The 27,858-nt window shown below is 37.3% G+C and overlaps 1 protein-coding gene across 2 annotated transcripts in view; it reads left to right on the plus strand.

Annotated features, from left to right (window-relative positions):
- The first annotated feature begins 1,826 nt into the window (after window positions 1-1,826).
- hivep3b (HIVEP zinc finger 3b) overlaps window positions 1,827-27,858 on the plus strand; it is a 63,030-nt gene continuing 36,998 nt past the window's right edge. For both annotated transcript variants that reach the window (XM_079894981.1, XM_079894982.1), the window contains exon 1: window positions 1,827-2,079. The gene's annotated coding sequence lies outside the window, so the exon portion shown is untranslated. The remainder of the gene's footprint in view (window positions 2,080-27,858) is intronic.

Below are 27,858 nucleotides of genomic sequence, written 5' to 3' on the forward strand. Positions count from 1 at the left end.
GTGTGTTCCAATGCAGTTCAAAGAGCGTGAACTTTGCGATCATGGTTTAACCCAATCAAAACAGACCTCTCTGCATGGCCTAAACCCCCAACCACTCGACCGTCACGCACCTCACAGCCACATGCAGTCAGGTGTCCTGTTTGACTCAGCCGAGGACGGCGGCTGTCATGACAATGGAGCCAGCAACCGTCTCGTTCTCCACAGGGAGTCTGAACGACAGTGGCGTCCAGTGATGGGATCAGGCAGCTGTAGGCTATGACTCATCACCTGAATGCCAGGTGAACTTTACCAGACACGGAAGAGTCTACAGTGGTCCATCTAAGCCTTCTAAATACACAGCGTTGACCCCACAGAGAAGGTGAGAGTCTCATCTTATCTCTTTGCTAATTTTAGAGCCAACACGTTGACCTATTCAACAGCAAGACACCGTTGCGCATTACGGTGGGAAAATGAACAATACCACACTGGTTTTGTCACGCAATGTTGCTCTAATCGACCCCACTGTGACCTTCTTGCGCATTCAAGTTTTTCTCAGTTTCTCAAGCACCGCTCTTCAGCTTCCTTAAGAGTAATTTGATTCTTGTAAAATAAATATAAAAAAAAGCATAATAACAGGTTGGAGGCCTAGCAGGCGTGGAGTTTGGTAAGCTATATTTATGCCCAGTAATTAAACTGTCCTTCGGGTATCGACCCAGCACTGCATTTGCATCTGTTAAACAAAGCATTCCTTTGTCAACCGTTTGTCATATGGTAGTCAGGGGGACTGTGTTTAGATTCATAAGAGTGTCACGAACACTAGTATATTCAGAAACAAACAACACAATAGATAGAACTCAACTTACATGGTCTGTGAATTTTTGAAGGTTGTGAGCATTTCAAGTCTGCGGCCATTGTTAAAAGGTGGGCCAGTTAGGAAATAATCTGATTGGAAATATAAACCCAACAGGGAAAGGCATGAATCAATCAATTCCCAGCAGAACTGGTACAACTTTAAGCTTTTTAGGGCTTCTGGAAATTTCATAGGAAACAAAGAGCATAAGTGATAGTTTACTCCTCGGGTTTGGTTTATAATATACTAAGGAATAACCACACTTTTCTTGGGAGTTTAGTGATGTTTTTACAGAACATTATGATTTACTTTTCCTCCATGCCCCTGGGAAAGAGTTAAATGAATTAAAGTCCACGCTGATGGTTAACCCCACTAATAGTCCTCATGTGGGCCATGCTATCATTAGTGCAACTGAGAAGCTTCAGTTCTGCTAAAGAGTACAACTGAGTCAGGGAATTGTGGGAATTGTGCTGACATAAGCAACCCAGTATGCATCCCCCAGATGGGCCTGCTCGTGAAACACTTGCTCTGGATGTGTTAAGGGATTCTCACCCTAATATTCCATTAAATATTTTGGTTTGGTTATGATGACTGTTACAAATATCAGTTTAACTGATATATAAAACTATGTGCAGGCTACCTAGGGCCAATGTAAAGGAATACTTCACCCCCACACTTTTCCCCCATACAATACGGTAACTGGTGACAGAATTTGGGTGAACTATCCCTTTAAAAAACATATGTAAAAGTATTGATTGGTTGTAAAATGATCTACACACAACAAGTTTTGCAGGGTCCCCTTGAAATGAAGAATACCGGGACAAGGAATTTTTGGAATGTTCCATGACGTCACCTCACAGTCCTGACAGTGAGGAGGGAGCTAAAAATTAAGGTACTTCTTCGGCCAATAGGCGACGCGGGAGGATACTACCTCATGATTATTAATCACCCTGAGAACAGCGAGCGCATGGGAAGGGGGCGGGGCCATCGGGGCGTCGCGTGCAGGGTGGTGCGGTGTGAACTGTTTGCGTTGCGCGACACTGTGGCTGTTGTTGTTGCCCTGATCAGCTGAACGCATGATTGCGCTTCCAGTTTGACAAGCAGGAGGGGAAGCCCTGTTGGCTCGCGAGCGTCCAAATAACGCAGAGAGAGGCGTCAGCAGCGATTCCGTTTGACAAGCGATGGGATGCGGACCACGGCACGCTGCCCTGGAGAGTAAATGGCTACAGCAACGCCAACAGCTGTGTCAGGTATGGCTTTGACGCGTGTAAATGTTTTTATGTTTCTACATGTATGTCTTATTCGATAAAATAGATTGATTTTGGTGAATTAGTAAGCATATTTACTAAGTATTTTTCTTTGAAGTCTTGATTCGGCACAAATAATATTTTATGAAGTCTGTTAGTAAAACTAGACATGGCTTTTTGCCGAAATCACTGTCTTAAGTGACAGTCGTACAAGCTAATGGACTTTTCATACGTTAAAAATGAAGACTGATTTTCTGTAAACGATGCGGAACAATACGAGTCAAATCAGCTGGCTTGTTTGGTCAAGCAAGTTGAGAAATGTAGCGCGAACTCACATTTCAGTCTATGGTTTTGTCCCGACGGTCAGCCAAGAATAACGTTTTGCTACAGTGCATTAGTGTAACATGGCAAAGCTCATAACGCAGGAATCTGACTCTCTCTCCTAATTCTTGGAAATGACAGAACATAGACGGAGTTCCCCCGTGTGTGTGGTAGGCTATACAGGGATCACTGGACATTTGCTCATAGAGTGAGAAACCGCACTTAAAGGGATAGTTCACTCCAAAACTGAAAATTGTTATTATTCACTTTCGTGTTTCGTCAAACTCACACGACTTTCGTGGAACACAAAAGGCGATTTCCACTTTCAGTCACCGTTCATATCACCTTTTTTTCATGCAGTGAAAATGAGTCTGTCATTGTTCCTCAACATATCCTGTTGGAAGCCATGAAGTCATACAGGGTTGGAACAGCATTTTTAGAAGAAATAAGCTAATTTCCATTTTTTAAAAATATATTTTAGATAGCTTTTAAGGAAGTCCAAAATTGAAGATGTTAAATTAAGATACTGAAAATCTCTGAAAAGAGTTCTTTTCATTGAAAATAACTGGTTCAAAAGAACAATTCTTTACCTGATCCGGTTTCAGGAACTACTTTTTAAAAAAAATATTTTTTGGAGCTTAAAGTCGGCATGAAATGAAAATTCACCCTTTTTTTTTTTTCTTTTTTTTCTAAATGCATATATGGATCTTATTGTGAGCAATTAATCCATGAATATGTTTAATTTTTTTGAAAATGTTTTTGCCTCATAATATTTAATCCAAATGTCACAACTGGACCTTCCGGTAATAATGACAGGTGACATATGCAGGACTTTTCCAATCATTTAGTCCGCTTAAACTCCGCCCCTCCAAGCTCACATTTATCTTCCTCCACTTTTGATTTCAACGTCCACATCTCAAAATCCAATCAACAACTGATGCATAAAACCAGGTCCCCCGCCCTACATTTTTTAAATTTTATAATAATCCGTTATTCTTGGATGTACATAATAATACGGAAGAAAAGCTGTTGCTACTGACGTTTCATCGCGACTTTAACATCAACATTGGTTTAAAAACTAGTGTTATAGTCTGGAAGGTTTGCTTATGAAATTTATAATAATTAACTAGCCTACATATTTTTGTTATGATAATTTTTCATATTACAATCATATGATCACAGTCATCAGTCGTCAACCACAGGCACTAGGTGATTCTTATCCGCCGTGAGAGACATGACTTCATTCTAAACCATTCAAATCATAAATTTGCTGGTGTCAATGTTATCATGCATTTGAAAAGTGTTTGTGTTTCGCACTGTTGTTATCGACTATATATTTGATTCAGGCTAGTTTTGTTTGGAGTTAAGTCAACTCTCTAATGTGATCAAACAGTTTCCATCATCTCAAGTAACATGAAAAATGTGGCTTTGTTTGCCTCAGACACAGTTGGCTAGAGCTAGTGTCTTTTAATGCAGTGTGTGGTGGTGAGGAGGGAGAGCTTAATGATGAATGATGAATTATTTTTGAGTGTATCAGCACGAAGCGGAGAACTGTGCGAATGAGACATGTTGTTGCTTGAACTAAGCGGCAACAGTGCTTGAGCAGAATGTGAAGGGAGGAATTGGCCTTTTTTTTTTTATCACAATGTCACAATAGTTTGAGTAGGCTATATCATAAGCAACACCTTTGTAAAGAGAGACAGTTTGTATTTCTGATACTCAGGATTTTTTTTTTTTTTTTTTTTTTTTTTGCTTTTAGTCCGATAATTTGGAGTTACACTGCAGACTGCATTTAAGAATCAATCTTTTTAGAATGAGAAAAATCAGCTTCAGTCTTCCTTAAATGGACTAGAGAGATTAAATTACTCATTGTTTCCAAATGGCACTTTATGCAGTGCATTGTGTTAGACCATTTTTCATTTTCATTTCGAATACTTGTCTGCAATTTGAAATTTTATATTTAAGTGACTTTTTGGCAACAGTGACGATGTGTTGCTAGCTGATGTGATGTGAAAATGTATAATACTTAGAGTTCACCCAAACAATTACAGTTTATTTACTCTCCCAATGTCATTCCTTTTCCTGTGGAGTACTTGTGGATTTATGAAAGTCTTTATGGTTGTTTTCAATAATGATAATAATAAAAAAACAGTGCACAATGACCAAGATTTGTAAACAAGTCATTGAGTGGCTGCATCAGAAATCACATACTAGTAGGTTCTTATTATATCTCATATATAGGCCTATGTATCTTATTTTATATATGTAGTATGCATATAATACGGAAGTACAACATTCATCATGTTGTCATTGTCATTTGACCTACCAGCGTCAGTTTTGTGGCTTCACAAACATTGGATGCGCACTTCAGAATCTTGATGGAAGTAGTAGGTAATCTGGGTACTTTTTGCCTTCTCTGAATTCAGACATGCAATTCTTTTCACATAGGCCTACTGTTTTTTTTTACTAGGGAAGTATTCCTAGTTGCATATTCAGATGCTCTGATGCAGCTAGTCTGATTCAAGAATAAATAGTTCAGTCTGATTTGTTGAAAAAAACTGACTCAAAACTGAAACTGCATCTGAAATCGCATACTTCGCTACTATATAATAGTAAGAAGTATGTTTAACTTTAAACTGTTGCTGGTTAAGCTCCATCTACACACAGAATAGAATCACCATCTTTTAAGCCACTACATCAACATCTCTCATCATAGGGGTTGGAGAACGGATTCTGACAGCTGGATTATTTGCCATCAGATTCTGTTCTCCCCCATGTTTCTTACTCAGTGTCTGAAATTCACAGCACTCATTAGGCAAAAAGTACCCGAATGACCTACTTGTTCCGTTGAGATTTTGAAGTGTGCAAATGATGAACACTTTACTATCCCATGAGGCCACAAGAAAGGATTCATGAATGGCAGAGAAGCCACGTAACTGACGCTGGTAGGTCACATGATAATGACAGCATGGCGAATGTAGTACGTCCAGATTACATTCATACTACACGCATTCAAATTATATAGAACATACTTTTTAGCGGTCGTGAAGTAACTTCTTATTCAAAATAAGTACCTACTCGAGAGTATGTGAGTATCCCCTCATTTCAATATGCCTACTTCCCCTCTATATAGTATACATGCTATAAAGTATTCTCTTTGTGTTATATATGGTATGCAAAAAATTGTTTGTCAAGTGAGCAGTATGTTTGAATACATAAAACGGTTAGCAAAAAATATCTGGATGGTGTTTGGAATGATATGAACATGAGTGAATAATGACAGAAAGAATATACATTTCATTTTTGGCTAAACTATCCCTCATAATTCTCATTGATGGCCCTATTATGTTGAAGTTAACTTTATTTCTAAAGAAACCGAAGTCTAATAGCGTATCCTCCTTCTAATGGTTTCATTAGAAAAGAGCATGGCAAGGTCAAAAAACATTTGTAACTTTCGTCGTCAAACTCTCTTGAAATCCACAGAGGTTAGCAAGGTTAACGTCCGCGTGTCGCCAGTAAGTGCGCGAGAATCTTTAATGACCATTGCTTACCTCGTTAGCCAGGACACTGCAGCACCTGTGGTGCGCTGTAACTGTCAGACTAATGAGCTGTTGGCTGAAATTCATCTTGAAGTTTTCCCTGGCTTAACTGCTCCATTTACATTTCTTTCACATGCAAAATGGAGGACATGAAAGATTTTTCTCAGTAAAACAATGGCATTCTGAGGCATTGAAATTCACACTGTGAAGAAAAATAATAACGTTCTCTGCTGATGTTAATGTGCTTTGCTTCATGCCAGCATGCCACACAGGCCCTATCAGTGGCGGATGGCATGTAGATCTGAAGGATCACAGTATGTGCCCAGTGCCTTGTCCTTATCAACCCTCACTGCGTCTCTTTTCTCCTTTTCACCTCATCCTTGAACATATTCACAAACATAAACGGACATCAAGTTCGCTGTTTGCTCTCTGAGTGTTTGGCATGGTAATGAATGACAATGTTGATATGGTTGGTCTTGGCGGAATAGATCTGCTATGCTGCTGCAACTGGGACTTGCTACTGCCAATACATACAACATGCTGCTGTGAGCAATAAGACATGCTGCTGCTGTACAATATAGCATACATGAATTACCCCTAGCAGATCTATACAAGTGGAGCTGGGGAAGGTGGAGGGTTTTCTGAAAGCGCGCTATTTGAAGTTTGAGCCGCGAGCTCATTGGCTGCTTCTAGAGCAGGAACCTTATCAGCTGTGCCTTATAGAGAATTATGTGATTGCAAGCAGAATGAGTTAAGGACCAATCATCTAGAGTTTCATGACAGAACTTTGTATGTAGATTATTTTATTTGTTTAAAAATACATTTTGTCAAATGTTTGAGTTCTCTCAATTTTTTGAAAGATATTAGTATTGTATTGAGAAAGAGATTCATTTAGATGTTTCTTCAGAATGTAATGTTTTAAATTATATAGAAGTATGTTAATATTGAAAATTGGGTGTTTATGATGGAATTTGGATAAACTGATACCATAACAATTCCACAGTAGCCCTCAAAATATGGACTCTGGGTGGTTAATATACAGACTCCTGGGTGGTTTGTTAACAGTTTATATTTTGTGTAGAAATGTGTCAAATATCAGAAATGTAGGAAAGTGTTCTTTAGGGACACCGTATCAGCATCGCAGTGGAAAAACAGAATCATCATCCTGTCAGGTATGTTATTGCAGAAAGATAAGAACTTGGCCGTTATCTTAAACAACCCAAACTGATTAAATGCCCAGTCATCACGCCACACCGCTCCCTACTGAGAGTCCGCCAACGGCACAGGCAGCCTGCGAAGACAGGCGAAATGAATGGGGGATGTCTGCAAAGGGCATCAGGTGCTATAATTCCATAGTGAATGAGCCTGATGTGCCTTGTCGTCCATCAGTAATGACACCATAATGCTCACTCCCTGCTCTTTGATTTACTGCTTGATGAGTAGCAAAGCTCTGGGAAATCCACTGATCACTGGCCTCTCATTTTTATCCCCCACCTTTCACACCCACAGGTGCTGAGCATTTTGCTCTTGTTTTCAGGAGCCGGAAATAACAACTTTCTGTCTTTCGCCCTTTCAGAAGAATGTGATGCTTCTGGTGTAGTACTGTAATAGCAAGAGAACAGGAGGTGATTGTCACTATCATATCTAGTCTGGCACTTCCCTCATGTTGGCATTCTGTTTATGAAAGCATTCTTGTTGCTGTTACTGGCGAAGCACATACAGTTGGGCCCAAAAGTTTGTGAACCAAGTTCAAATGGTTTTAAATTTTAATTTAACCGTAAAATTGTTTTAATATTAAGTAAAAGAGTATAGAAAATTTGAAAATGTTGAAATAAGGAAGTTTTTATATTTAAAAATCTGCTGTATTGCTTTTTGCTTCGTGTGAACCGAAAAGTTTTTCCGCTAATATTTTTTTTTTTTTTTTATATTTTGTTCAGTTTTATTTCATTTGAAAAAAAAAAAAAAATGAAATAATCAGTTGAAGCACAATATGATAATATAAGTTGAACTTGATAATAAGAGGAAAATGTAGTTAAATAATTTGTTTTAATTAAAAAATAATGCAAAATAGAAGCATTTTCACTAGTGGTCTCTTTTTTTTGTACCTCGCTCACTGTATTTTTGCATGTCGTCTTTTTCACATGCCCAGTCATTTTTTTCTTTCCTTTATGAATTTGTTCCATTTTTGGTCAGTCTACCCCAAACGATACCCATTTATGCACAATTACCTCACACTTTGCTGTGAACAAGCAACAATCCCAACAGCTGCAATGGGCTAATCATTAGTCCTTCCACAACAGTTCCACATACCAGCTATGGTGCCAGCTAGGCGTGGTTTATGTAACTTTCTCACGCCACATAAAATGTAAACGTCAGACGTTGTTATAGGAAACATGCTGAAAGTTGCTGCAAAAACAAAGTTGTGTTGTTGCGAAGTGCCAGACGAGCAGAGAATGACAATATAGGAGACGTGTTTTGAGACCGGCGGAGACGACAGCACGGAGTAAAGCCACCCATACCAGCTTGCTACGTTTCTGCCGCTGCCTCATCAGACGCAGTAGTCCAGTGTGGCTGCTACACATTGTCATGTTGTAAATAAGACAACATCTGTATTGCAAACCCCTCCATGTTGCAGCTGTTGTTGTTGTTTTTGGCCTATATCTACCAGCATTGCCATGAAGGGAAAACAAAAGAGCGGCATTGAAACACAAATCAGATCTGTTGCAATACACAATGTGGACAGTCATTGGTTTAGATCAGATTCCAATTGGACTGACAGTGTGAACGTAGCCTTAGAGCCTTTTGTTGATCTTTCATTTAGTGTTTTATAGCATTTAGATTAACACTATTGTAGTATTTCAAGTGATCACAATCTTAAAAGTACCCACGTGACTCTTATTCATATGTTGATCTGACAAAACGAACTAAGGCCATTCATTATCAATGAGAGTTAGTGACCATTGGAGTTGTAATGTAGGCGTACCCACCGGTTTGGAAAAAGTTGTGAAAAAGTTGAACTTCATGCAAATGAAAAACACAAAACTGTCAGAAATTGTTGCATTTGTAGTGTGTTCACTTTATTCATTTATAATAATTGTACATTTATAATAAACATACAATATAATTATTCATCTCATGACTTGCTAAAATTATATCATATTAGCAGTACCCTTTAGTCATATCATTTAGTCATGTCTTATAGTGCAAAATTTGGGTCAGGTGTTTGTTTGCACTGTGCAGTTGTGTTGAACATCATCTGGCATGATCCCAGGGGAATGTTGGCTACCACTACTGACAAGGATTACATTTCCTTTTCTGGTACTGGCATGGATTGCTAACTTCCGTAATGCAAATAACTATGGGCATGGCCAACACTAATGACAGCCTCTATACAATAACATATCTTTCCTTTCTATATTTTGTGTTGCATGTTTATTGAAACAGACAGACTTAGACCAGGTATTACTATAGCTTGGAGTTAATGAAGTAGGAGTCATATTTCCTCACTCTTCCCTAAGGTCCCTTGTTCTTTTTTTATTACTGATGTGTTTTTTTTATTGGTTTTCTTTTAAAGGTTCATATTTTGTCCTGTACAGTTTCAAGACATCAAATGACTTCCATTTGTCAGAGGCCGTCTTGGGCCGTACTCCCAAAAAAAAAAACTCCTATTGGCAAAAGTAGCTGTAACAGCTTAATATTAAGCAGCATTGTAAAAGACTACTTTTTTATTCAGTCAAATTCATGGCAGACTTTGAAACTTATTAAAGTACTTGCACACTGTACACATTTTAATTAGAGTTAGGAAATCGTAGTACATAAAGTAACTCCACAAGCTTCAAAGGTTGGTGTGAATTTGGCCCAAAACCATTTTTTTACATCCCTAAAGATTTTATTGTAACAACTTAATATGCACTGTGGTTATATTATACCTGTGGTTAGCTGCTCAGTTGACCCTTATGTAGTCTAGATATCTAGGAGAAAAACTTTTTTTAAAAGTATAACTTTAAATATAATTCTGTCCAGGACAGAGTTCAATCTAATAGGGCTGTTTTTGTATTGATGCACTTTGACATCTCCTCCAGACCAACTTTGTTTACTGTTGTGTACAAGTATCCAAAAGTAACATTTTGGTTATTTAGATTGGCCACAGCTGTGAGATTTGCTGGCATGCAAAGACATTTGTCTGCACAGGCTTTTGTCCGATGTTTGTGGTTTACTTTTATAATTATTGACCGCTCTGAAATGGATCGTATTGAACAAGAGGAGGACACTCGACTCTTTTGGGTCTACGCTGTTGTACTGTGATATTTTAAACTGTCTTATCTCATTGCTCTTAGGGTCAAATGTATACAATTTCCCAGAATCAGAGTGCTGACAACCAGGAGCAGCTCTTTACTTCAACGTCATACAGAAATAAGATTCTCCACCCCAAGGAAAGCCGATCCAAAATCTCTACTCTCGGTCTGAGACTTCTCCCCCTCTCGTCCTTTCCTCCCTAAAAACATGTGTATCTGCATGTGTCTTCACGCTTGGCCTGGCCCAACTTCTTCCCTGAATATTGGAGAGGTGTGTGTGTGTGTGTGTGAGAGCGTGAGATGCTTGAACACGGCTGAGCTCAGCAGTCAAAGACAGACACTCACTGTCTGTTTCACTCACACACATTCCTCTTCCCTACATCCCTTGTGGTTTAGAAGGGATGCAGTAAACTATGTATTTTCAAAAACCAGCAAAGTACAAATTACATTTTCATGCACAGTTACTTTTTTTTATATTCATGAAGTTACATGCTTCATTTGTCTGTCAAAAAATACCTGACACGATGCATAATTGAATATATGAAGGAGTAAATGCTCTACCGAAACACAATAATAAATAATTAAATAAGAAGGCTTGAACTATTCATATTTTATTTACATCTACCTTGTAAATATATTTTTTGCTATTTAAAAAAAAAATAACAATTACAATTTTAACAATATTTCAAGTGTAATTTATAAGATTTGTTGTATTTTGAATCCAATTTTTCTTTGTAAAAGACATTAAGTTAATCAAACTGATTTCAAAGTTAAGGATTCATTAGTATGAATATACATTGAACCAAACACTATAATAACATCTAGTTTATAATTCAATATGCTTTATTTTAGACAAAACATCCCATGTTTAGGTCGTGACGGCACATTTTCGGCAGTGACTGTAGTAGCGATCACATTACATAATTTTAACTCGCATACTAAAACACTACTAAAACATACTAAGATACTAATGATTTGCATAACTGTACTAAAATTTAGTTTATTTCCCCCAAATAAATGATTATGTGTTCCTTTTGTCACTACCAAAACAATGATGATATATTTCAGTCATGACTGTTTCGGTAATGACATTTTTCTATATTTTTGAGCCTAGCTCTAAGATGCTAACCTGCACATAGGTTACTAGCACAGTTCTGAACAGTTGTACGCACACAAAAACTAAATTTTATAGAATAACGCTCAAAAAAACATGATGTCACAACCGAAACTTTACCACATGTTTCGGTAGTGACAATTTTAGATACTTTTAAGCCTAGTTCAAAGATGATAACCAGCACATGGTTACCTAGCACAGTTCTGAACAGTTGTACACACATAAAAACAAAATTTTATGGAATAACACCCAAAAAAGTTTGCTTAATTGCAGAAAAAAGGTGTTTGGTAGTGACGTTCCTTAAAGTTATCAACATATTTTCAGACTTTTGAACACATTTCCCTCAAAATGATGGTACCTATCTGCAATGAAAGAGAGGCTATGAGAGAGAGGAACACAGGAATATTTCCTGATCAAAAATGTAGGGGTGTGGTTAAAATAAGTTTCAGCCAATGGACTAAAACACACACCGTTTCGGTAGTGACATGAAAATGCGGGACACATTTTTTAAATAAAGTTTCATGATTTAAAAATAAAATATATATATATATATTTTTAACTTCACTTTTTAAAAGAAATCAAAAAGATTTTTTTTAAAAACAACTATGCAAATTTTTTTTTTAAAAATTCAGTATCATTTTCACAAGTTGAAATTTAGGGGTTAGGGTTCGGGATAGCCACCTCCCAATTGAAAGTACCCAATAAATTATGATTTTATATATATTTAGCTTACTTATATTTTAAATATTATTGTGGGATTCAATAGATAATAGAAGGTAGAATAGAATAGTAAACATCTAAAATTTTAATACTTAAATGCTTTTTAATTGTGTTTTTTGTTTTGGGGACAGCAGTTTGCACCAATTCTGTAGAATGGCCCAACAATGAGGCAATTTAGAGATACTTGCAACTCTAGTTTAAACGAGTAAGACTTTTTTTATTGGTCAAATCTTCTGAAGAGAATTGGTACAGTCACTGGACATGGATGGAACTTTCTAGTGCACGTGCTGAGCACCTGTGTTCAGGCACGCTATCAAATGGAGTGTAGAAATTGAATATACTGAAAGGCTTTATGTTTGGCTGTACACATTTGCTAGAGTTCGCATCAACTTAATGTCACCATGAAATCAAAATGGACAATTCTTGTTTTTTATGAAATATTAAAGTTTTTATTATAAATCATGTATCCATGCACATCATTATTTTTTAATGCATTGGCCCTTATCTTTAATCAAAATAACTTCCCTTCCCTCTTGCAAGGACATCTCTTCTCTGATGATGTGTTTTTCAGCGTGAGTGTCACTCACATGAAATCACAGCAATGGCAAATTGCACCAATTCAATAAATTCCCGATGGACAATATCAAGTCCCGTACTACATTTCTTTTTTCTTGTTCAAGAAGCCGTTTCAATTGGATGTACACTCACCGACCACTTTATTAGCTACACCTGTTTAACTGGCATCTAGACATGGTCAAAACGATCTGCTGAAGTTCAAACTGAGCCAGTGAATGGCAGTTATGTGGGTGAAAATGCCTTGTTGATGACAGAGGTCAGTTGATGCCAGAATGGCCAGACTGGTTCCAGCTGATAGCAAGGCAAGAGTAACTCAAATAACCACCGAGGTATACAGAAGAGCATGTCTGAATGTACAACACATCGAACCTTGAAGCAGATTGGCTTCAGCAGCAGAAGACCACTCCAGTACCACTCCTGTCAAAGAACAGGAAACTGAGGCTACAATTTGCACAGGACCACCAAGATTGGACAATAGAAGATTGGAAAAATGCCTGGTCTGATGAGTCTCGATTTCAGAATTTGGTGTAAACAACATGATAGCATGGATTCATCCTGCCTTGTATCAACGATTCAGGCTGCTGCTGGTGGTGTAATGGTGTGGGGGATATTTTCTTTACACACTTTGGGTCCCTTAGTACCATTTGAGCATCGTTTTAAACACCACAGTCTACCTGAGTATTGTTGATGACCACCATGTCCATCCGACCACAGTGTACCATCTTCTGATAGCTACTTCCAGCAGGATAACGCACCATGTCACAAAGCTCAAATCATCTCAAACTGGTTTCTTGAACATGACATTGAGTTCACTGCTCACATGGCCTTGACAGTCACCAGATCTCAATCTAATACAGCACCTTTGGCCTGTGGTGGAACGGGAGATTCACATCATGGATGTGCAGCAACTGCATGATGAATCATGTCAATATGGACCAAAATATCTAAGGAATGTTTCCAGCACCTTTTTGAATCTATGCCACAAAGAATTAAGGCAAAAGAAGGTCAAGATTGGTATTAGCAAGGTGTGCCTAATAAAGCGGCCAGTGAGCGGTCACAATACTAGTACAGCCTACACCATGCCGACTTATACTTTGGGCTTCAGTTTGACTTTGCAAAAACCAGACGGATCCACAAAATATTTGTCCAACTAAATTGTTTATATTATTGCATTAGACACATATGACATACTGTAGAACCCATTCTTGCATTTAAAAAAGGTGGATGATGTACATCTGAGTGAATAGAACACATCATCTTGAAACTCTTTTAAAAAGTCGTACTATTTTTAACTTGACATGCCATCCACAATGCTGATGATGCAAGACACTCAATAAATTGTTAAATGTGACAATGGCCAAGGACATCTGCCTGAATGTGAATGGCTGTAACGTTGGTGATTTCAGGTAAAGGTGAATTTTAGCTATGCAACATTTTAGAGTGCATGTTTTTTCTATGCAAATTATCTCACAGTTAAATCTATCTTTCGACATGCTAATTACAGCACTGCTGCTAAAAAAAATTATCAAAACTAGTTGAATAGTCGCTTATCATGACCCATCCTTACTGCTTCCAATCAGTCGCTTCAACCTGTCCTACACTGAAGAAATTTGGTGTAGGATTTACTTTGAATCTATTTTCACTCAGAAATTGCTTTATTTTCACTCAGAAATTGCTTGTCATTTATTTGTGAAATTTACACATTGAATTAAACATGACATTTTTTTTTTTAAGTAGAAAGACTGAAATAGTACTTTCTTGTAAAACATACTTATATAATCATTGTTTTATTTACAACTTAAAAAAAAACTTTTTTTTAGAGTGTACCTGTTGTCCCGCCTCTACCCAATGTCCAGGTGACACTTTGTTTGCACTGAAAGCTGAGTCTTTGTGATCGCCAGGCCTACGAAATTTTGGAACTTCTAGGGAGTGGACTTAAACATGATTAAACGCACTACACTCTTTTTGGTGGCTTAAAAACTTAATATTAGCCAAAATAGCTTATAATCAAACATGAAGGAGGTGGGGAATATGTAGAACTTGATTGATTAAATAATGTGTTTCAGTTCAATGAAAATGGGCCTGGCAATCAGCCGTGTGACTGAAGCTGCTTCTTTTCTCTTTGCTCAGATGGAAGGAGGGGTTTAGGGGGCTTTGGCTGGTAAATCCCCAGGCGCAGAGGGGATCAACAGCACCAGGCTGAGCTCCAGCAAAGCATCTCTGGCATCAGATCCGTCATTAGCATGGGCTGCTTCAATTCCCTAAATCTCTAACGGGCCTCTCAGAGTGATCTAGCTGTGATATCCCGCACCTGTGATTCTGAGTTCTGCCTGCCTTTTAAGCCTCAAGGGGCTTGAGTTTTGCTGTGTGCACAAACGTGATACTGAGGAGGACAATGGTTGGGATTGCAAAGTGCAGAACAAGTTGTACATTGTCTGAGGTCATGATGTTTTTTTGTTGTATATACTGCAAAGTTCGCTGCACAGATTGCTGGAGTGTTTCGGACCACCTTTGCGTATTTGTATCATGTCAGTCAGTGCTAGTGCTGGTCCTGGTTGCGGAGCCCCTGATGTTAAACTGCATGTCTGAATCCATGTTGATGGTTACATAACCACACGTCCAGCGAGTCGCTCGTCACTGCAGCTGTCTGCACAGCTGCCAGCAGTCAGAGAGTTGCCAAATATCTTTGCTGTCCAACAGAAGCTGACTATCGTACAGAAGCTGAGTTTACACCTTCATTTGACAATCCAGTCTGTCACACTCTCATGCCTTTTTTAAATGTGTTATCAGCCCAGAAACACTTCTGAATTCATATGATAGCTTTGCATGAGAAACGGACTGAAATTTACGTCATTGACTTTAAATTTTGACATCCATTCTACCTCTCTTTAGCGAGTAAACAAATCATTCTTTTTTAATCAGATATTTTCATTGAATCAGCTAAACATGTTGAATGGTTAGTTCACAAATTGGACTGATCCGGTTCAAATCACTGACTCAATAATTCCTTAAAGGCGTTTCTCGAGTCAACAGCTTGGAGTTATTTTAGAATTTATATGCTATTGTTTTCTAATAGTTTTTGTTAGTATTCTGAATTAGCATTTATTTTTATATTTTCAGTTTTTATTTAAATTTTTAGTAATTTTTATCATGTGCATTTGTAATTTGTATTAGTTTATTTAATTTTTTTATATTTCTAATAGTTGCATTTTTTAATTTATTTCAGTTTTAGGTTGTCTTATTTCAGTTAGTAATTTTAGTACTTATTTCAGTTAATTGCCAAGGCAACATTTCAAATTTTTGTCTAATTTAAGTTCATATAATATTTATCATTTTATTTAATTTAATTTTTATTTCAGTTAACTTAGTTAACGATAAAAATACTGCTAGGGAGGAAGTTTCTCTGTAAAATAACTTACATTTTGTTTTGTTTCTATGCGCAAAGCTATGAAATGACTTCATAAGATTTGGAATATAGTGCTCACAAGTTGTTTGGATCACGTATCTTTTGCTTCCAGCCAGGTGCTTCTAAAAAAAAAAAAAAAAATAAAAAGACATAAATACAAGGTAAATACAAATGTTGGTATTTTGTGGTTTGCATTCAGGATTAATTAATTTGTAATGCATGATGTACTTTTTTTTTGCATCAATCAACCCTTACATTGCTTGGTGGTCACACAAACAACAGACTCATGACTTGGATTTGTCTGAGTATTTACATTAGTGTGCACTTTATGGAGTTCAAAGATCAAATATCTTTTTGTCTGTGTTATGCTGGTTTTGCCATTGTGCCCCAGCCCTCTGTAAACACAACTCAGGGAATGCGTCAAGTTAGACTGCAGTGTGAGGCCATTGAGTTTCCTTAAGTGAGAGCTACCTGTCTCTTGACATAGTACAGTCTGTTCTCAGCTGTACTGTCTGAGGTTTTTTTGTGTCGGTGAGCAAAATAGAGTGAGAGGGGGCCCGTTTTCTAACTCGTTCGTGCCAACTCGCATGTGCCAGACTACAAAAATAACCTGATTTGGATCTACACGTCTGCTAAACAACAACAACAGATTTTATAACCAAATAGTTAGCATCCTCTCGTTTTTATCAAATAGATGATGTTGTGTTATTAGTATGCTAAAATGGCGAGTTGCAGGAGCAATGCAAAAAATGTTTTGCCATGGATTTAAAACTGTTTTTTATTTTTTGAATTGTATTAAAATATAGGCCTATATTTTTTACCCTATTGCATAGATATTATGCAGCTTTTCTCTTTCAAATTTATGACAAGAGAAAAGGTAATGGTTAATGATACGCAGCATCATATATGAAATGAGTCAGATCTATCTCTGGTTAAAACCGTGCCTGCTGCACGAAAATGTGAAGACATATAGGCTAGTGATTTTGTTCCTCATATTTTCAATATGGTGGCTGAATATGATGAATATTCCACGTACTGGAGTTCTGGAGAAGAGAAACTTGAGAAGAGAAACAATTTAGTAGTTTCCCGATTTTGTTCTTTAGTAGACGATTAGCATGTCGTTTGATTTGAATCGCCTGTCATATTAATGTTATCATTCTTACATTCCGAAATTGCATACTTTCATAGTATATGTTATATAAGTGAAGAACTTGCTTTAAGTAATTTAATCCTGTGTTGTTAAAGAAGTGCTGCTTTTCAGTGTTGCGTCGTCACTGTTTATCCTATTCATGCATTTTTAAGCTTTGCCAATTAAAAACGTTCAAACCATTAAAGTGCAATAGGATGCTGTTCTGACAGGCGATTTTCAATGTGCACACACAAATCTTTTTCTGTTTATGAATCTTTGTTCTGTTATATTTATTGTCCTGTTGCTTGCATTTGGTTTCTTTGTTCTTCTTTTATTGCTGACTGTTTACTCTTCTTCAGTAAGCTTGAGCCTTTTACTTGTATTAGTTAGGCTAGTATTGTGTAGAATGCATATTGGTTACATTTCTAAGTCATTATAAAGTTCTTCATCGTAACAACCTTATTTTCAGCGAAAGTAACTGTATTGTGATATTATTGCTCATATTGTGATATGATTTTAGTCATATCGCCCACCCCTAATAGTTTTTCAGTATTACTGAATCATTATAATGTAGATATTTCTGTAGGCTCAGAGGTTAGCAGTGCTTATAAATACTCTGTTAGATTTAACAAACTTTTCATCTGAGCTAGATGCTCATGTGGAAACATTTAAACCCTGTCTGTATCATGTCCTGATTCCTTTCTCTCTTTTCCTGTTTTTTTTTTTATACTTTTTTAATAAAAGTGGCAAAAAGCTCAAAAATAGAATAAAACACTAATGTTTATTCTTAGAAGAATTGAGACCCCAATCGTTTTTTTTTTCCCCCCTGCTCTGCGTGAACCACTTTACCTGTAAAACAGAATCTTGAATGCACTAGCTCATTTCCTCTGATTCACCCCGAGATCCAATAATGGCCCGCGCTGTATTATGCAACACCCGTGTGGTATTTCAATGGAAAGAAATATTCTGGCAAACGAACGCCTACTCATGTCTCTGTTCTGCTTCTCTCACAGTTTGTCTTTCTACAACAGCACCTATTTTCAGTGCTGCCATAATATCACATTGTATGGCATGAGCCGATGGAACGGATGTTAGCTTCTAAACGGCCCGCCATTAGCGTCAAATTCATTGCTATTCCCTCAGGCCAATGAAGATAGGGACCCGTTTTGATATCGGGCTGAAGTGCTGCATATTACAGCCAATCAGCGATAATGCCAGATTTATTTTTAAGAGCTTGAATAGTTTCATAATGTGTGTTTTCAGTGCCCATACTAAGGGTTGTAACACTCCTCCAGGTGTATGTTTGTATGTTTTATATGTGTAGCAAACACTGAGCTGGTAATCATGTTCCAGACCTGGGGCCTGATGCATAAATGTTGCGTACGCACAAAATGGGCATAGAAATGTGTGTACGCAATTTTCCATGCACATGTCGGGATTTACAAAAAGTAAACTAGGTGTAAATATGCGCACTGTACGGACATTCTACTAGACCGACTATTTTACTGGAGTGAGTGAAGTAAACAGATTGATTTAAACTCTGTTTTACATCTGATATACACATTTAGATTAAATATACCACTCTCATTAATGGAGTTAAGCACTGAAATATCATGAAATCATTATCCAGAAGTTACAACATTTTTAAATTAATTTAAATAGAGATATTTGTAGTGAATGCGCTGCTTTTGAACACTTTTGCTGTGGCATGCTGTGTTTGAATGTTTTAACTAACTTAAAACATGAGTTCTGCCATTTAGAACAGGATTTGAGAATATATTTTTGCGCAAATAATGATCAATGATGAGCACTTGTCAGAGACAGAGTCTAAGCAGATGGTTTAGCAACATGGACGGTATAATGACAGACACCAAAGGACTCGCTCAGTGATCGATTGGTCCATTGGCCGGTTTGAATAAGTCTGATGACACAGTAGCTACTGTACAACCTGTGCTGAACGCAGGTGTGCTGTTGGTGTCCTGATAACCATTTTCATGGTCTTCCCAATATTATGAAAAATACCGTATTTGAAGGATAGAATTTGAAGGAAAAGGTAAGATATGCATGTTTTATTTTTTAAAATGTTTTGTCAGTGACACGCTGAGTCGGACAATTATTTACACCTCAAAAAATAAAGCCTATCTCTATCAAATCAAAATATATAAACATGTATGTTTACTTTAAAGGCAAAATTGCATCCATTTTCTTTCTCTGAAATATATTTTATACAATTGTGATTTATTTATTATAAAACAAGGCAAGGATATGATTTTTAGCAATGCAATGTGACTGCACACAGTTCGTATTATTTTCCTAATGTCTTGTACCGTAAACGTAATCTCACGTGGATGGCAATATGCATGAAAATTATATGCAGATGACGGTATGCATAGTAGAACTAGGCGTTGTAAGCTCCATATATGGTTTTTCGGGATGGAGATGCATGTACGCACAATCTTCCGCTGAATGGGTTTTATAAAGGAATTTTACACAGGTTCTGGCATACACATGGTTTTATAAAACTTTTGTGTGTATGCAAAATCTAGCTTTGGTGCGCATGTACACTTTTGGTGCGCATGTACACTTGGTGCGCATGTACGCTGTTTAGGCCTCATGCTGTGTTTAGTGTATATCTCTAAACGGTCTTCGCACTGAGGCGCTATGGGCCCCTCAGGAAATCCTCCAGACCCCTAGGGACGCTTATGTGTGCCCATGTTCTGCCCACTGACGTAAAATAAGCTGCTGTAATTGGGAAAATAAACCATAGATTAATGCTAGACCATGTGGCATTGACTGTGTGTTTATAGTAAGCTGCTGGATATGAAAAAGTCTGTTTGTCACCCTGTGGGTAATGTTTGTATAGGTCAAGTTTTGTGAATGTTCAGACTCCATCTATGAGTTCCCGTGTCACGAAAATGTGAAGATGTGTAGTTTTGTTCCTCATCTTTTCATTTTGGTGCCTGAATGAGGACTTTTTCATGTTCTGGAGTTCTTGAGCAGACTAGATCTGTGATTTTTTTCGTCACTCTTGTTTGATAGAAAGGCTCTGTGCTTGAAGACTGGGATATGATTGACAAAGGAAGAAAGTTTTCATCACCTATTATATGTAATTCAGGCAGTGAGGTGGGACAGAAAGTTTCACTAGGTTGAAGTTGCTCTCTCTGCTGATTAAAACCCATCTTGAAGCAATCTAAGCTGGTTTCCTGGTCTAGAATTGCCATTTTACACTGATGTATTACATTTTGATGTATGATATGTACCCACTACCCACCTAAACATGTTGAGGATTGTTGGTCAAATATGAAATCTGAAACAGTTACCAGTGGTATTGACTGTGTTGTCTTTTTCCATGTTATGAGTTTCAAATTGGAAATAATTTCCTGCCAAACTTATTATCTGACACATTTCAGATTGTGAACTGTTGTTATATGCAGTTTAACATGATATTTAGTCAAATCAGGTAGTATTTAATTGCTTGAAGTGCTGCAGCTTTGCTCTGCAGTGTCATTGTGGGCTAAGTCCAACAAAGCACTTTAGTCTGATTTAAGATGTTTTTAAGGAGGACTCTAAGACAAAATGGAGGATATGCTCTGTCTTACCAATATGCAAATTTTTTTGCTATGACAATCTAAAAAAAAAATGCACTTGTGAAATTAGCATCATAATATAAATACAGGAAAAATGTTAAACAAATGTCACATTAGTTTCAGGCGTCATCTATGTTCTATCTTTCATTTACAGTGCTGACATTAAACTTAGCAACCTAAAATGAAATGAAAACCCAGACACACTTGCTAAACCAGTAACCATGGAAACACATTGGAAGTCTCTATAACTCTAACTCGGGCTCAGGTCCCAACTGTTCCCACTTGTGAAAAATAGACTGTTTTGGAAGGTCAGTGAAGTACCCAGTTGAATGTTTTGGCAGTGAGCACTGACACAAGGCACTCACTGGAGACTCGGAGACTCTTGTTCCAAACCCAAAGCACCTTCGGCATATTGACCGAGCCTGGTTAATGACTTTAAAACTCAACAGACCTATGACTAGTCGTGAGTGTATGCTGGGTCAGCGACAGACCTTACAGTCTGTGAGGTGTAAAGAAAGCAAATCTGGCTCAGTCCAGTCATTGACGCTTGGCTCAGAAATGAATTTCACCCTGTTTCATTCGCCAGTTCTGAGATTCCATGAACACACTCATGGTTTATGAGCTTTAATGTGATGTAGCCCTGGAATGGCACCATGAACTTATTACAGGGTCAGTCTCACAGGAGAAACTGGTGCAAAGAAAAACAATTTTATTTTATTGTCCATTCATCCATTCTCCAAACTGCTTGTCCCATGTAGTGATGCTTGACCCTATCCCAGCTACTCAAGCTGAAGGCAGGGAAACAACCTACACTGTTTTTGTCTTATTTTAGTATGATTATGTACTATTAGTATTTTTTACATTTTAAATTAGTGATTTATTTTTTATATATTTTCAGTTTTAGTTTTAGTTTAAGGTTTAGTAACTTTGTTAATTTAGTTTTCTCATAGATGGCCAGTCCATCACAGTTTTGTTTTGTAGTTTACTGGCACATTACACACAAGACACACTGCAAAAGTCATTTCAGTTACTGTTTTTTCAGGGTTTTTTTCTTTTTCTTTTTTCTTTTTTTTTCTTTCATTGGTGAAATGGTTTTCTTGTTTTATGCAAAACTCTCCTCAATTTTGTTAATACTTTTATTTGATTACACTATAGCAATCTTATATACTTTTTGCTTCACAAGAACATTTTCTTGATTTAAAAATGTGTATATTACACAAAAATAAATTAGACAAATTAGACAAAAATACTGATGATTTTGATGACTTATTTTGGCACTGACCAAACCAATTGTAATTGTAAATGTCCAATTGCTCATCATTTTTTGCATTACCACTTTGGCCAGTACACTGTTTTAGCCTCTCAAGATCAGCTTTTGCAGCTCTTTAGGAACATTAAAAGCGATTTATACTCTCTCAAGCCCCGATGGTCAACCTAGTAGGCCATTTGTAATAGCATGTGTTTTTGTGAGGAATTCCCTCTGCACACAACGATGGATGGGTTTGTATCCGCCTCATCCTCCCACCTCACATCTGACCTAACAGAGCTTACCAGGATGCAGTATTGCTGCATGTACTGTTCACCAGTGAAACACCTATTACTGTTTTCTTTACGAGATCAAAAGTAGGTTCCGTCTTAAATTCTGAGCTTATCTAAATGCTTTTGAATTTCAGGAAATTGTGCAGTGTAGCACATTCACCTCAGAATGTCTGACAGTGCCTTTCTTTGTCTGTGTGTATGCATTGGGATGTACAGGCTTGCATGCTGTAAAGACATCATGCAGATTCCTTTCGTCTGAAGCTCCTCAACCCTGCCAGGCTGTGACAGCTCCTCTCAGCCGCCAGCAGGAGGGAGCGGAGTGGATGTGTACATCCATTATTTTCCTTCACTCCATCCGTTTTCTCAACTTGGAGCAGCTGGGCTGTGTCAGTAGTCTGTGGAAGACTGTACTGGAACGCCTGTGCTTAGTCACTGTAAAGGTTTTTTTCCATTCTCATTCCAGCTATTTATGCACGTTCTCTGTGCTCTGTTTTGGCTGGGACTCGCCCAGTCTCGAGGAAAGAAGAATGGATTCCTTTTACAATTAATCTGTTGATCTGGTTCACAAAATCAGTCTGTATGATGAGTTTACAAATTGGTCTGTGCAATTTTCAGTTTAACAACACTTTTCAACTGAGAATGGCAAACTCTCATTCAGACATGCTGACATTTTGGCACTATGCTGTTATTAATAGGTCTTACATTTGTTGGTCATATACATTTTTGCTTTATAAACTTAAGCATATGGTGTTTGTTGTTTTCTTTAGCTGTTTTAAATATGTCACCAAGGTAATGTTAACTTGCTGACAGCGGTGTCCAAAGTTGGTCCTGGGGGGTTATTGTCCTGCAGAGTTTAGTTCCAACTTGCCTCAACACACCTGCCTGAAAATTTCTAATATAAGACCTTGATTAGTTGGTTTAGGTGTGTTTTTATTGGGGTTTGAGCTAAGCTTTGCAGGACAGTGACCCTCCAGGAGCAGGATTGGGCACCCCTGGTCTAGGAAGTGATCAGGTTCAGGGGCTTGATTATAATATTATAAACAAATGAACTTACATGGAACTGTAAAAGGCGGCTTTTGTTTGCGATGCTCGGTGTCTGTCTGTGATGACGTGTGATGTCTGCACAACCAGGGTGCACAGAGGTATGGAAATGCATACACTGACAGGCAGGTAGGACAACGTACGATGTAGGACATTCGGTCCGAATGCAATGTTTAGACAAGATTTTTTTTTTTTGTCCTGAGACTTCCACAGATGATATATGTACTTTTTAAAATTTTTTATATATGTAGACCACTTCTATCATTGATTGCTATCAAGATGTGAAGAGAGTTTCAACTTGAACAACAAAAAGTGTTTATGGAAACAATTGCCTACGTTAACCTTTAAGTATAGCTGTAAAAATGTGTAATTGCAAAGTAAAAGCTTAAATTATTTGGTGTAGCCTTTTTGTTTAGAAGACTTGAGATTCTATGGGGGAAAATAATTCATATAAATGTAAATATAATTCATCTAAAACATTTGATGGACCCTTTTCACATTTCCAAAGTTCTGAGAAGTATAAGTCGTCATGGGTAAAAATTTTTACTTTCACGTTTGCCCCAGTAGTGAAAGAAACAATTCACAAGAGCATTTTTATGACTTGTCAAAAGAGGAAAAAATATTGAGAGATTGATCACTTCCTCTGCTGTTGTATGAGAAATATTAATGCAGCAGCATTAACTACTTGTCTGTAATTTCACACCAAGGCAATTTAACATAAAGTAGTGTCATAAATGTACATTCAACTTTTCAAAAATGAAAAATAAAAAAGTTGCTAGATTTACGATGTTAATAACTGAAAATGCGTCAGTGAAAAGGGTCCACAAGTATCAAATATTGAATTATATTATTACTAAAATTGTTCATATTTAGTCTAAAACGTGATAAATGTGAAATTTTGAATTGTAATGTTAGTATATATTTTTAACATTATTATGAGTTTTGTGTAGTTTTGTGACCATAACTAAAGACATTTAGACCAAAAGCAGCTCAACAGAGGCACTGTACAGTGTGTGGACTAGATGTAATTGACCCAGGGACGTGACTGGATCTATCCATCATGCTCTCGGCCCTGTGTCTGTTAGAGCTGACTCAGGCCTTCAGTCTGCCTGGAGGAGACCTCCCCAGCTCAACCCCTTACAGTCATGCTAACACCCATAAAATGGACATGTCAGCTTACCAGTAAATAAGATTAAGGATGATAAGTATATGTGTGCCAGAGTGTAAGGGAGGGTGACTGTGTATGTGTAACTGGATGAGGGCCAGAGGACAGGATGCAGCCCTGTTCTGCAACAGTCTGCCTGTGTCTCACACTCAGTAGGAAGCGCCACACTTTCTACTCAGACTCTTGAGCCCCTCCCAAATAGTGTGTTGTGGAATATTATATTCCATAATTTGAGGGTCTTGACCTCTTTTTGTATTGTGTTCACAGTTCCAGTGTTATTTTAGTATTATTTTTATGTACTATTTTTGAATTAGCATTTTCATATTATTTTTTAAAGTTTTAGTAATTTTATTTTGTGCTTTTGCCATTTTTATTAGTTTTTTTTTTATTGATATTATTTCTTTATAGCTTTAATGAATTAATTTCAGTTTTAGGTTTAGTCATTTTAGCACTTTAAATGTATTTCAGTTCATTTTTCACTTTATATATCTTATTTTATTTAAATTGCCAAAAGCAATGTTTAATAGTTTTAGTTAACAATAACAACAACACTGTTCCATCCCTTGGGTTAGTTTTTGTTGTGCTATATCTTTCCATTGTGAATGGAATGTTTATGCAAGGATGCACACGTCTGTTTAAAAGTGTTTAATCTCACCAAATTAATTGCAAAAATAATATATAGCCTACTAATTGTCTCTGCACTTTAGACTTGGATTGGAGAAAATATTGTATCATATCATGGTCTTCAGTCGCAATGTTTTCAGTGGGAGTTTTTTTTTTCTTCTTTTTTCATTATTTTAATGGTCACTCTATTCATTTATCTGTAGAGAGACTTGGTTTAGCAAATCATTTTTATACCCTTTCAATAAAGGGGAGTCTGTGAAGTATCAGGACACATTGACCTTTTCATTAGAGATAAGGTCTTTCTTGAGCTGCCACTTGGCTGTAAGTGGTCACTTCCAAAGCTTCAGTGTTTTATGTTAAAGGTTCTTCATGGAATCATAGATGCCAACAAATTGAATTCTTCTTGGAATCATAAATGACATTTGTAAAGAGTGTAGTATGCAATACAATGCACTGAATGTAAGTGTTTTAAACTCATTGTATGCCAGTATGCTAAATTGTTCCATTACCTAAAACGTACTAGGTCTTACTAGTCTCAGTAAAAAAAATTGCATAATAATTTTAGCGAACTAGCAGTTTACTTGCCTGTGGGACTGTTCAGATCGGCGGCAATGTTAGGGCCATTAAAATCAAAATCTGCACACAAAGTGGACATTTAATCTGAATCACATTTATTATAAATTATTTATTGTGAACACATTATTTGTTACTGAAAAAAAAAAAAAGTTTGGCATTTCAATCAAAAGACCTTTAACACAGGTCAGATATTATTCTATTCAAGCACTAACAATTTATCTTTCATTCATCCTCACAGAAGACCAGATATTTTTTTTCTCTTCTTTCTTTTCCCCTAGTCTCATTATACAGCAGTTTGGTTTTAAATCAGAGAAGTTGATCAGTTCCTTGAATAAAAAGATTCTGGCTCGAATCCAAGATTGGTGTGCTCGATAAAACAGTTTTGATCTCTGCTTCCTCTGTGTGCTCTCCAAACTCAATACACACTGTATATCGATTTCTGAGTGCAGTGCTGGAGTTGAAGGCCTTGGCCAGCTCCCATTCTGTGGCAATTCACAAGTAGAATAGTTTGAGAGAGAGAGGGACAGAGAGAGAGAGAAGTTTTTTTTTTTTTTTTTGTCTCCTCGTTTCTAGCTTGGAGCTGCTGAGGTCATTGGGAGTGATCTAGAGATAGAGGCCCTGGGATATTAGATATTGTGGTTTGCATTCCCTATATTGGTTCTCTCACTTTACTCAGAAAATTGTGTGTTGTTAAAAATGACTGAGCTTTTCGGGGTTATACAAAAAGATTACAATCATTAGCAAGTTTGAAGCATTTTTGAAGTTGCTTCTGGTGTTTTCCAGGAATATAAATGATAAAAGCATCAATCCACATTGTTATTTTTGGTTCACACTTCATCACACATGTTCATACATTATCAAATGGATAGTTCACCCAAAAATTAAATTTGTCATCATTTGCTCAGCTTTATTCGCTCCAAACCTGTATAACTTTCATCCTTTTGTAGAATGAAGATATTTTGAAAATCAGTGGGGTCCATACAAAACAAAATATAAATGCACACACACACAAAAACACCAATAGTGCATTCCATTCGACTGTAAGTGCCCTCGGGAAGTGAAGGAAATTTACCCACCAGTCATTGCCCATCACTCCAGTACTACAGAAATGGATACCCGTTTGGAACAACATGGCACCATTTTCATTTTTGTGTGAACTATCCCTTTTTAAATGACTGCTATTTGTGCACATGTACCATTTAGACCCCATCAGAATCATTCAGACGTGCCTGTGGATCATCAGGAAAGATTAATGAAGCATTATGTCAGCTTTCAGACAGAATACTGTGACTATGTCACTCTTGGCCCCATAACAGCAGGATGTAGTTGTACAGCACATTTAGAGTATAATGAAGACTGACTCAGTGGCTCAGAGCCCTTCCTCATCTACACTTCCTCCAGACACACACACACACATCACTGCTCTTCGAGCAGCGGGTAGATCAGAGACACAAAATGCAGTGTTTTAAATTGTAAAGCGTCTTTTATTGGGGCTCAGTGCTTGACGGGTATTAAATCTGTTTGACAGCATGTGGCCAAAGACAGCAACCCAAGGACCCTTAAAGACTGCACAATAAACCTCAGGTGTTTTATCATACAGTACAGTATGTGAATGTTGCTATAGGATCTAAAAAAGGTTGCACCCAATGCATTACATTTTTGCAACTAAACTCATTTTGGGCCGGCTGGAACGATCTCTCCGGGGTGCCGTAACACTGACATCCTCCTACAGCTGTTATCCTTTGTCCTTGTCTCTGTGGTATGAAAAATAAGGATGCCTTGCTGAATACAGATCGTATCCTCTCACAGTTAAATTTGGAGATGCTACTTCTGGAATTGTTAGATATCTTCCTCATAACTAGGTGTGACGCATCATCGTGTGTGGGATTATCCAGCACGAGGGGTTAAAAATAGAAATCAAGCATCTGTCAAAACATCTTGATGTGCAACTCTGTTGACAGTTGTGGCTTGTCGGGTTAACAAACACTCAGATTAACGTGATAGAGATGCCATTTATCACTTGAAGGTTTATTGTTAGGACATGGCACTGCTGCTGCTACCCTTGTTTGCTATTTCTAGTTCACTTGAGTTTCATCCAGTCCTCTTAAATGACATCGTGATTGGCCTAAAGGTGAGAGATGATGGAGTTT

Source organism: Squalius cephalus (genome assembly GCF_949319135.1).
Source record: "Squalius cephalus genome assembly, chromosome: 15".
Lineage (NCBI taxonomy): Eukaryota > Metazoa > Chordata > Actinopteri > Cypriniformes > Leuciscidae > Squalius > Squalius cephalus.